The sequence below is a fragment of the Artemia sp. Qi Xiang Cuo genome, chromosome 19 (assembly GCF_049724085.1).
Source record: "Artemia sp. Qi Xiang Cuo chromosome 19, ASM4972408v1, whole genome shotgun sequence".
NCBI classification, from domain to species: Eukaryota; Metazoa; Arthropoda; class Branchiopoda; order Anostraca; family Artemiidae; genus Artemia; species Artemia sp. Qi Xiang Cuo.
In genome coordinates this window covers 49766292-49778987 of record NC_142812.1, presented here as the reverse complement: position 1 = coordinate 49778987, position 12696 = coordinate 49766292, and the positions used below count along the sequence as shown (strand labels likewise).

The 12696-nt window shown below is 38.3% G+C and overlaps 1 protein-coding gene across 1 annotated transcript in view; it reads left to right on the top strand.

The window, feature by feature from the left end:
* LOC148940954 (GPI mannosyltransferase 3-like) overlaps positions 1 to 12696 on the top strand; it is a 95896-nt gene that overhangs the window by 43087 nt on the left and 40113 nt on the right. The gene's annotated exons all lie outside the window — the stretch shown is intronic.

The window sequence follows — 12696 nt, the reverse complement described above, 5'->3', positions numbered from 1 at the left end:
TTTTGATTTTATAAAGGCCATGTAAAATGTACCTCTTTCGCAACAGGGCAATTCTCCCCTCGAACTTAAATCCGCTATATATTCAGACATTAAAAAAAAAAAAAAAAAATAGAACAGTGGAAGAAAAATGAAATTGAAATTTACTAACTAGCTGCCTAATTGACCCTACTTCATTTAAGTGTCCTATTCAACTCAGTAGAAATAACGAGTTCACAAAAATATCGTCACAAGAGAATCTTATCAAAAAGTTTGTGATAAAAAAACTGGAAGTAAAAATTGACTTTGACCAATATTCACCAAATATATAGCGGCAGTATTGGCTTTTTATGCTGATTCTAAATATATAAAATTCTTTCAATTTATTCTTACCCCCCCCCCCCCCAAAAAAAAAGAACAACCAAAAAATCTGAGAAAGTTCGCCTGATCTTTGAAAAAAGGGGGAACACTCACAAAAAAGCAAGCGATCTTATTGAAAATCCCTTTATTAGATACATAACATCGGAGAACCCTACCGTAAAAGTTTCAAGCTCCAATATTCGAAATGTCGAATTTCGTTTTTTTTCAGAAGGAACATCGTCGATGCATGTTTATTTGTTTTGTTTTTTCACTGGGGTGACTGTATCAAACCGAAAGTCTAAGATGATTGTGAGGAAGCTCATTGAAATCTATATCTAAATCTCTTTATTAAGTGACGATGGAGATTGCGTCCGGCGAAAGTCTAGTTTTCTGCCATTCTAGGGCACCAAACTACGACTTTACCCCGAGGAGGAATATATCTTTTATACAATTTCCATCCATACAAACAATAATACTCCTTTTCATCCAACCAAAATTCTTGAGTAGTAATTTAACAAAGACTTTTTACCAAAATTACTATTCACCGCTAATTGTTTAAGTATATTCAAATTGTTTCCAAAATAGATATTGCAATTAAACGTATTACGGTACTAATCAACGTACAATTATTGATTTACATATTTTAAAAGTATTTAACCAAGGATTTAAGGGACTGGTACCTCAAGTTATATCTTGGTTAAGCCTGGGTATGATTTGGAAAATAATCAGAAATTAAATAAAAAAAGAGCTTTTCAAATGAAAACAAGGAACAGATTTGAAAGCTAATTTAACAGATTATTCTTTATATGAAGTGGGCTGTCTCCTCCTTAGCTCCTTACTCTTTACTATGAAGTTTGGCTGCTTTCAAGTTTTTAAAGAAAATTTGCAATTGGAAAGATAAAATTTTTCAAAGCACTAAAAAACCCTTGTTTAGTGAGCAAAACGTTGAGAAGGGGGCACTGCCCTTTATATACAGAGTAATTTATATTTGCTTTAAGTTTTAAACTTGCTCCTTACTTTAGTAGAAAAACCTATTTGTTTAATTACATTTCAGGAAACTATAAAGTTTTATGAATACAATACTTTTGGCAACGCAAAAAAAACGGAAAAAAACAGTCAATATTTCAATGATCTCTGTTTGGATTTTGATTGGTAATCAAACTGTTCGTGGTAAACAGTTTTGTGTGTGTTACTCCAACCAAATCATATAGTAAAAATGTTTGTGTAAGGCTGGAAAGGGGTCACTCAATCACAAATTATAACTTAAATTTTCCTTATTAAAGGTCAAAATCTATTAGCAGGCAGCCAACAATGGGGCAACACACATTTTTTCCATGGTTTTCCCCTATTTTGCCTTTTTTTCCTTTTGGTTTCCTTATAATTCCTTTATTCAAATTCCTTTAATTCCTTTATTTGTTCTTTCAAATTGGTTTTACGTTTAGGTTCAATTAGGCTTTGTCAATGTTTTGTGTTATAAATTATCTATTTTGCTATCTAAGGGGGTTTTTCCGCCGTCCAAACAAAAAACTGCTGGCTAACAGTGTTACATAATATCTTTAACAAATCAAATACTTGTTGGAGAATTAGACAGCGGAAAACCCCTTTAAACTTACCATGTTGTGAAGAGTTGGGATTAATATATTGTATTATGTATTTCTTTCATCTCCAAATCGTGTAATAAATGTCACCAGTAAACCACCCAGGTGCTACCCGACTTCTGACTTGGGTTTTAGAAGCAGGTTTGTATGGTCTCACGTTCAAAGTAAAGAAAATGGGAAACTTTAAAGAGTTTGACCTTCGATGATCCAGCATAGGAAAATAGGGATTACAAACTACTAGCGCCAGTGACAGTGTAACGTCTGGAAATTTTTTGAAAATAAGAATCTTCAGAAAAACTGGATAATTGATACGATTAAGCTATAACATTATGTATATATGTATGGATTTATTGCCCATCATAAATGTAAAAAGACACAACAGTGACAGAGTAGGCTTAATCAATAAAAAAAAGAAACAAATACAATGAACATTAAAAAATAAATAAAAATACAGTTCACAAAATAAAGAACAGTTTCAAAGGGGCTTTAAAGAGTAGGCTAATTCCGGTACCTCCCTTTTTTTGCACCGCCATCACAGGATTAGCAACCCCATATTGCAAAGACAGGTGATAATTATTACCAGTGAGCCATCCGAAGCAAACATATCTCTTAATTATAGAAGCAACTTCAAATGTCTTTAATATCATTAAGTGAAAACAGGGACCAAAAAAGCGCAAGGGTGAGGAAATGTGGGACAACGAATGCATTATAAACCCTAGCTAAGATGTGTCAATTACGCTTAAACTTCAGTGCAACCAATATAACATACGATGGTCCTTGTGTATTATATGGTACAAACTCAAGAAATGAAGTTAGGTTAATCCTATTGAATTTTACCAAAATATGATGAAAATATAATACTTCAGTAACAAAGTAATGGAAACTACAACAAAGAATTATGGTAGGGGGGCCGCACGGAACTTATTGTATAAATACCTAACTTAAGCTAACCTAACATAATCTAGCCCGACCAAAATACGACATAATAAAATTTATTATATTATAGGGCCGTATCCAGGATTTTTGTTCGGGGGGGGGGGGGGGGGTTTACCCCATTTTTTCCCGTGGACTTTGTCTAACATCCTCGAGTAACATTACGTTAGCTCGAGACCGTTAGTCCGCCCCTTGCGAACGAGGACGCGTCCACTAGGCATACTCTCGTATCTATAAGGGGCATTTTTTTTTTTTTTTTTTTGTTTTTTTTTTTTTTTTTTAGTAACGGAAAAACAAGACAAGTATTTACATACAGTTAAATACTACAACCTATTTTTTTGCGAAAAGAGAAGCCAAATAGTATGCTAGAAGTAGTCTATGTATTTTTTAGTTTTTTTTTTAGCTCAAAGTAAGGGCGAATATATCTAAAACGAAATCCAGGCGACGATGACCTTGTCAGGGGAGATATCAACGTCCCTTCGGACGACAACTAGGCCATTCAATTGCTCCTCTTCATTTCAAATTTTTTACCATGTTCTGACGCTTCTTAGCGCTGAGAAATTCCTTTCTGGGGTCGTAAAAATAGTCAATCGCATTACAAAAACAATCCTGCAAAGACCCTCATTTGGAAAAAAGCTGGTAGCGCATTCCTGAAGCAAAGACACAGCACAAGTAGGCCTCAATGATACCGGAACATTCTCCCACTTGATGCGCCGTAGCTCAATTTCTTGCTTCAGACAGTCTGGCTCGGGAAGAATATCGCCATACAATTCAACCAATGACTCCAGGTTTAATGCTTTCAGATCGACAGAAACAATTTTGGCAGGAGAAAGGACGCTGAGATTTGACAGCAGTTTCTGGTGAAGCACCAATCGTTGTTTCAGCTCGGAAGTGAAGTGGTCCAGGAAAGGAATAAAGAGCAAGGTTCTATATTGATCGATAAGGTCTGTATCATCTTCATGCCTACTCTGACTGCCTCTCGTCCTTGAACGAATCATCTCCTGGCCCAAGTCGCTGGAAAAACGCTGAACTTCATCGAAAATAGCCGTGAAAGCAGTAGCAGTAACAATTTGTTGCAACTTCTGGCGATTTTCTTGAACCTACGCTTTCCTCGCAGCGTCTAGTTGGTGCACGATATTGTCCTACCTTTTTTCTGAGACAGAAAAGAAGTTTGAAGCCGATTCGGTGCAGTTAATATGAAACGGCGCTCGCTTGTGATCTGTAAAGCACTCCATTACTCCCATTGAGTTCCTAAATGATTTTTTGACTGGATTCCCCAAGTGCTGTTGGCAGTCTTTGCCAGCTGTCTCTTACGAGAACAGAACGCAAAATCTACAAAAAGTAGCGTCCTCAGAAGAAGAGTAGGACAACCAACTGAAACGAGCGAGCCCAGTTAACTGAAACTTCAGCTTCCGTTTTTCGGATACTGGAAAAATTTAGGAGACATCTGGAGTCCAAGAGCTCTTCAGCAAACGCAGTTTAGAATTTGTATCGAGACTGGATGATTTGTTGACAAAACGATCTTTGTCATTTGCAAACAAAGACAAAGACTGGGTTGGTGCAGGTGCGTGTTGCGTCGTGGTTGGTTCCAGTGTGCGTGATTCAGAAGCTTCAACGATGGCTTCAGTTCCCTTTAAATCCATAGGTTTAGATAAATGCTCTGCAGATGTCCTGCTAAAGACACGGTCAGAAACATCCCTGGTCCTATTTGGAAAGAAAAACGATGCAATACCACATGTCCTTTTCATTTTGAAAATCTCTCCTCTCTTATCCAAGTCCGAAATTGAACTAAATTAAACTGATAATCCTGCACTGCCTTATTCCATACCTCGTGTGTCCATTAATCATAATTTACTATGCAAGGTCAGGTGAACATGGGGTTACCTATTTGCGTAAGCTGATCAGAGCGCATATTATTAACCCTAATTTACTATGCAAGGTCAGGTGAACATGGGGTTACCTATTTGCGTAAGCTGATCAGAGCGCATATTATTAACCCTAATTTACTATGCAAGGTCAGGTGAACATGGGGTTACCTATTTGCGTAAGCTGATCAGAGCGCATAATATTAACCCTAATGTACTATGCAAGGTCAGGTGAACATGGGGTTACCTACGGTTACCTAATTGCGTAAGCTGATCAGAACCGTTAACCCACTAAATGCAATAGGATTTAGTATGGGAGCATATTTTTTTTCTGGTAAGGTTTTGTCTTTACAGGTATTTTTTAGATTAATTTCCGACTCGGTCAAAAATACCGGGGGGGGGGGGTTCAAACCGGGTACCCCCCCCCTGGATACGGCCTTGTAATAAATATTTAATAAAAATATACCTACAACGCAGATTTCAACTGAGCATAAGGCACAGACAGAGGCGGGTCTGGCCTATCTTGCACCCACGGTAAAATATTGAATAGCCCCCCTCCCCCACCCTGTCTCCCAAAAATTCTCAGGCCGAATTTTAACCAAATTTTCACTTATTGGCAAAATTTGAATCTATTTAAAAAAATCCGTTAATTTGAGTCTGAGTTTTCTTACTCTAGCCTAAACAAAATTATTAATTATCTCGTCCCAGTTGATGATTGCTTCTAATTCTTCCCGTTCTATGGTTGTTAACGCGAAATCAGTTAGTCGCTCCTGGCCCAAAGTCGATCTGAGGTACGTAAATATTAATGTAAGTTTCCTAAACGACCGCTCATTAACGGCCATCGACACTGTAATCGCTAATAATATTTGATAGACAACTCTTACGTTTGTGAAGACCCCTTCATCTCCATTTTACATAATTAGTTCTGACACATCTATAGATTTCTTTAAGGAACTGTGTCGTTGTTGAATGATTTTTTTCATATCTTGGAGTTCATTGAATAACTGATCTAATCATCGCAATATTTTATTTTTACTGATAAATTACTTTTATTTTCTAGGAATGGTGATGAAGATACACAAAAAAAAAAAATGAAAATTCCTTATTCATTTTGCATATACTTGCTGCCAATTGCACCCTCTACTTTATTTTGATAAAAATGAAATTTCAAAAATTAAAAAATGATTATAACCGTTAGGTTATTTTTTTGAAATTCTGTGCCCTCTGTCCCCCTAAAACCGCCTTTGGGCATATACCCCTTAATTGACACCAATGGGTTTTGTTAACTCTTTTTGAAGACTTAGACCTTCCTATCTTCACATAGAATCTAGGATAATAGTTTCGTCACTTGGTCTTCTTAGTATTCTTTAATAGTTTATTTATATTATTTATTTATTTATGGAAAAACCCGTCAAATAATACAACAAGACGAAGCACTTAAAATAAAAAAGAAAAAAGAAGAAGACACAAACTATAACAAACTGAACCAACAACGAAAACGAATCACTGATTTACTGAATGAGCAGATGGGACCATTCGTGTAGATTTCGGCGTATTTTTCTATTATGCTTCGCTATTCGTCTAGCGACGGCTACGTCAGGGTCTGCGACTTTAAAATTTTCAATTACATGCGAATTCCTATACCACGGAGGTAGACGAAGCAAATGCTTCGCAAAACGAAAATACATTGCTCTCAGTGTTGCCAGATGCTTGACACAAGATCGCGCAGCCAGAGAAGCGAAAATGCGCCTTCGGCGCATTTTCTGCTATTTTTTGTATAGGAAACCAAAGCTCCCAAAGCTCCAAGCTCCCAAAAGCTGCCGCTTTGTCTTCTTAAAGTATGTGACGTGGGAGAACTCTTTCGAAAATGCAAGTTCGGACGATAAGAGGAACCGAGTCAAAGAAAAAAAACAAAAAAACACGGCCGCCGTTATTACTGCTTTTCAGCACATTTGTTCGGGGGGAGCACACCACAATCCGGACAGTTGTTAGGGGTTTCCGCAAATCTACGACGTCATTGCACGTTTATATCCACTAACCGTAGAGACAGAGAAGGCCTCTTTCTTATAGCTCGATTTTTAGGTCTGAAAGGTCAACAGCCAATGAGAGATTCAAAGGAAAATTTAAATGTACACACGTGAGCCCATAGTCTATTTAACAAATCCCATCTTCTAGCAGCACCAGAAGCTTATAATGATCTTTTCCCACTAATATATTGTGATGTAAACAGAGTTTTTGCATCTATTTTTTATTTAAACATTATTTGCTATGGACTAGCCATCGAGATCAGCTACCAACTTCAAGAACACAAAAAGAAAACAAGAAAGTGAGCATTTTAGAACGCAGCAAACCCTTCCTCTATATCACACAGAACTTCCTGATAACTGTCGTCTTCATCTTCATCTTCTTCAGGTGATTCTCGGATATCATTATACAAATCACTTGTGAATCGGTTTAACATAGCAGGCGTGGGGTCAAGATCCTTGCAGCACTTAGTTTGGCAATTCAGCCAAAGTCGAATGGTCACAACAGAGTTCAGCATCTTCAGCAGCATTGTGTTTCGAATTTTGTGTTTTACCACATTCATGACCGAAAACACTCGCTCGACTACGGTGTTGCTGATTGGCATGTTAAGAACTGAAAGTGCTGCTTGGGCAATATCGAAGAAAAGCTTTCGATTCAACATGTCTTTGTAGTCACCAACACCGAACCAGAACACTTCCGAACTCACCGGCAACTCCCCTTTGAATATTTCGACCCAGTCGACCTGAAGCAAATTTCGCCACTGATTTTCTAGTTGACTCAAGTCACGCCCTTTAAGAAGAGAAAGTGGCAGCTCTTGGAAGCGTGGCCTCGTAATGCCGTTGAGACATATTTGTGGAGAGAAGACTTTGATTTTCTTTAAGAGGGCGAGATTAGGGGGCAACCTTTTCAGTGCCTCGGAAGCTACTACTTTCAGGAAGTTATGGCAGTGCCGAAGGATTTCATCCTTTTCAGAAATCGACTTTGACGAGTTATCAAGGGCAGTTTGGAATTCGTATCCGAAGTCAACTTCGCCAACCGGCAGGTAAATTGATTCGAGGCCAGATTCGAGACTGACTTCAATTGATACACTATTTCTCCGCAGGAATCGCCGTAGTAAGGTAAGCACAAATGACTCGAGCTCTTGTAGAAGGCATAAATGGTAAGTGGAAGTCTTTTGGAATAGCAAGTTGGTCTTCTGAAACTTTTTCAGAATCGGCTTCAAAAACAGCAAGTACAATTTACTTGGTACGTCTTTATACATGTCGTTTAGAACTCCGGCCGCATAGCACCGTTCAGTGAGGCTAGCTCACTCAAAATGTGAAGATAGTTCTAGATAAGAACTTAGCACCGTTTCCACTGCCCCATATCGTGAAAGCCATCGAGTTGCCGCAAGCTGAACCATACCACGGCCTTTAGCTCCGTCATTTAGGAGGGTATAAACTTGCCGATATGCAGTTCTACGTATTGGGCTCATTGAAAACCATGTACAGGTTTGCTGTAGCATGTAATCGATCGATGTAGGTAGCTCTTAACCAGCTTTCGAGGTACACAGATGAAGAGAATGACAGATACACTTGAATAGTATGAGGTCTGGATTACCCGATTTCTCACGAAGTCGCGTGTACACCGAATTATGAATGCTCACCATGTTGCTTGCCCCGTCACTAGCTATTCCCACACATTTCTTGATTTGGATCCCTATTTTGGCGAGAAAGTCACACAGGGCATCTAACAGAGCTACAGCAGTTGTGGTCACGACCTGTACGAGACCTAGGAAAGCAGTATTGATCACTTTCAGTTTTGCTGACTGTAACCTAATGCACACAGCCATATATTTCGCGACTGACACGTCTGTTGATTCGTCCAGAATCAACGAATTCTCGTTTCCACCAACATCAGCTATTATCTCAGATGGCATTTCTGGGGCTATCACGTTTTTAATGAGCATACTGCATTTAGTTATATGAAGACTCAGTTCCTCACAGCCCTTCAACTTCTGCTTCATCAAATCTTTAAGGTAGTCTACACTACATGTTGATAAATGACAGGCGATATGACACGCTATTGCCGCTCTGCCTTCTTGGACGCAATCGTTTTTGCAACAAAACATGAAAAAAAAGGTTGGGAGGTTTTGATCTTATTTTCTTCGTTCGGCGGCTAAGACCACACTACCGCCCAGTCAGTTCCCCAAACCCTGGTGGGGGGGGGGGTGAAGAAACGGTGACACCAGTTTCGGCCCAAGACTGATTTTTTTGTACAACTCTATATTTTAGTTCAGCAGTTTTCAACACTAAAAAAACCTCAACTGAAGGCCACACATTTTTGGTTTTTTTTGCTGATTTCAGCTATTTTAGCACTAAAATGAGCATGTAAGTTATCCTTTTTTGCCGAAAAAAGATTTTGTCGGCATTTCTGTCCCGTCTTAGTAATTTTTCCAGTCTCCTGACAATTCTGTCATGACAAACAGGCTAGGAACCCTTTCCTGCCATCTTGACCGAAAAACTGTGTTAAAAATGAATAAAATATATAAATCAGGCCCCCCCACCATTGACGGACCTACAACAGTTACCACTAAAGTAGAATGATAAGAACTTATGCAAGAAGGTTTATCATTGCACCATTAAGGTAGAGTCATTTCACCATTTTAAGCAATTAGTTTTACCTCTGAACATCAAACATAGACGTAATAGTACATTGCATTATCGAATTACAAACCATAGTATTTTATTGCAAATTCTAGCTCATATTTTGCTTTGCATGGAAAGAGCAATTTCAGCAAGTATAACACGATATCTAAACATTATACAACTGTTAGGTTGCACAGTAATTGTCTGTCCGGGAAAGGATGAGTACTAGGGACTGCTAGTTTTGGAGAAGTTTACTAAATGGCTTGTAAATATTAGGGTGGAAAGCACTGTAATCGTTTTTAAGGCCAGACTTAAAAAAGGAAAATCAACATTGCCAGTTTTAGGTTTTTTTAGTACAACTGTTAAATGTAGAGCCAGGCAATATATTTGCATGGAATGACTAATTGCACCAGAATAAGGTCCTCTACGTTCACTGTGACTAGACTGACAGTTTAAAGCATACCTGTACAACATTGTCAAATCTACCACTATGTGATCTAGCACTAGATGCTGCAATAATTATGTAGCATGGATGCCCGTCCAGATTTCTAGGTCAATTCTGATGATTCCTTTTTAGGTTCAGTATTTCACTACACCAAAACCATTTGGTAGTGTCCACTTTTGGTAAAATTTTACCATAGCAGCCGCTCCAGTTCACGCATTTGTAGCCCGATTTTGATAATTCTTTTTGCTGAGATGTTAGCTACACCTTATGTAAAGGTTGTCCCCCTCTTTACTTTTTTGATTTTCCTTTTTTTCCGTAAAGTAGGGGAGGGTTTGAAGTAGATCATGGGTAAGTCATAATTTAAGCATTTCTGTGTATGTGCATTACATGTTGCTTCTGATAGTTCAACCCTGCCTTTCTTTCGTCAATTTCAAAATCTTCAAACACTCCTCTACTTTATGCAAAAAAAATAGAAAAATCAAAAAAGTAAAAAGGGGGACAACCTTTATAGGAGGTGTTGGCAACATCTCAGCCAAAAAAAGCATAGCAATTGGACTTAAAATGGGTGAACTGGAGTAGCTGCTATAATCAAATTTTACCCCAATTTTTCTTTTTTTCTGAATGCTGAACCATTATTTTTCTCCTTACAAATCAATATGGTTGCTGCATATCTACTAAAGGGAACCACTGTCACTGACTCCATTTAAAAATTAAAATAGGGGCACTGCCAGTCTAGTACACTAGCCCTTTTCCATGTACCATGCAGAAACCTCTGTACATGCTCAAACCCCACAGTATACTAATATATTTTCTCATATAGGGTATACGTAAAAGCTGAGTAGGGTACACGCATAATTCTATCTCTACTCTCATATCTACAGTACTTACTTACTAGCTGGCATGGTGGATAGTTGTAACCAAAAGTGCCCCTCCTCCTCGCATTTCTTTTGAGACCTTATACAATGTAAACAAACTCTATTTGCAAAAATAGTTATGAACAAATAAAAAAGCCCATCTATTTTTCTCATGGTGCAGTGTGGTTTATCTGGGGTGCATGGAAAAGGGCTGGCCTGCTAGACTGAGGAAAACACATGGGAAATAGAAGGGGCTTCCTATTGATTTCATCACTATCAGGACAGCATTACAGAGACAACACCTACCTGAAGAATCACAAAAATCAACCTAGAAATGACATCGTGTTCAAAGGGGGCTTCTATACTGTACAATTAACAATGCTGCTAACTACAGTGTGCTTACCAACTCGCTCAAGTGTAGGTGTCCTATCAGGTGGCAGCAATTTTCTCATTTCAGCTTTGTGCTTCATCCCTTCTGCATGGCGCTTGAGATCAGCCAAGTGAGCCCTCAGGGTGGACTTGCAGACAGGGCAGTATGCTGAAGTTGGGTCACTGTCTACAGGCTTCAGCTAATCTTTCAGCTCAGCCTACTTTTCCCACTCTTTCCTGTATGTTTTCTGGAAATTTGCCCACTTTCCCATTTTTGGTTTTACAGGTCTCTATCCGCTACCCCAAGCTACTGTAATTTGAAGTTTCACGCGATTAAGATTTTGAACGTCACCCTCTAAATTTCTCGTGATAAAATAACTATGAGCTAGCCTACCTAAAAATCCCGATTTTTTCATGCGGAGGCCAAAAATCGCCCAATTTGAGCTGAAATTTCTGAAAATGCGCAAATGTAGTGCAATGCGCACACCTGAAAAATTTAAAGCGCAGCCGCCTCGAAAAAGCGCCCAAATGGTGCAAATGCGCACCATCTGGCAACACTGATTGCTCTGATTTTACTCTGGTCAGTTTTAGTGAGAAGTTTCTGGAAGAGCGTAGCATATAAAATGTGAGGAAGAATGATGGTGTTATACAAGCTTTCTAGAAGCGGCCGGTGGAATCTGCGTTTGGACGATACAATTGAAGCGTCAGACGCAGAAATTCTTCGTTTAAGCTGTTCCAGGAGAAGTTTTCGGATGTGACGAATAGACGAAACTATAGGTAAACCTAGATAAATGAGGTGATCCACTGGCTGGACAGAGCTAGAACCAAGGGCAATGGTAGGAACACAAAAATCAGTTTTCCAATTGAATAGGACGATTTCTGATTTTGAAGCGTTGAACTGAAGTCCAACTTTAATATATACGGCTTAAAGGATTTCGAAGATATCAATTGCCCGCTGAAGGGTTCGGCTAAGATACAGGATGTCGTCCGCGTAACATACCAAAGACAAGTTAGCAGATGACAGAATCAGCGAAGATGGACATTGATCTTTGTACAGGCCAATGAGCCTTTGAGGGATTAATAACATGTAATATTGTATGTGTATTTAATGATGAATAAAACATCTTATCTTGTACATCAAGGACACAGTTATTGAAAAGGTTATTTATTTTGCTTTAATTTGCGCCCGGGTTTTTTTTTACATGTTTATTTTACATGTATATTTTTATGTTTGTTTACATGTTTAAGCTAGAGACACTATTTCACTAAAGTGGAACAAACAAAATGAACAATATTTTTATTTTACAAATAAACAAAATAGCTATAAAATGCATTTGGGTACACAGTAACATGAATTGGGGGTGAAGGGGGGGGGCCAGCAGGATTTTCTTTCAAGCCACCCCAGGATTGTTTTCCCCCGCATAGTTTAAAAAAAACGTTTTTTTTGGTACGTTTGTTGAAAATAATTTTTTTGTTATTTGCCTCACAAAAATTGAAAAAAACGCAATATTTCTGCGAAAAAAGCCAAAATTCTCTGATTCCCACTGAAAGAGCAGGACTTTTGTCTGCATATTTTTATGAGGCACAATTTTGCAATCTAGATTCAAAGTACAGATTTTCAGGCTTTTCTAGAGAAACTTAATT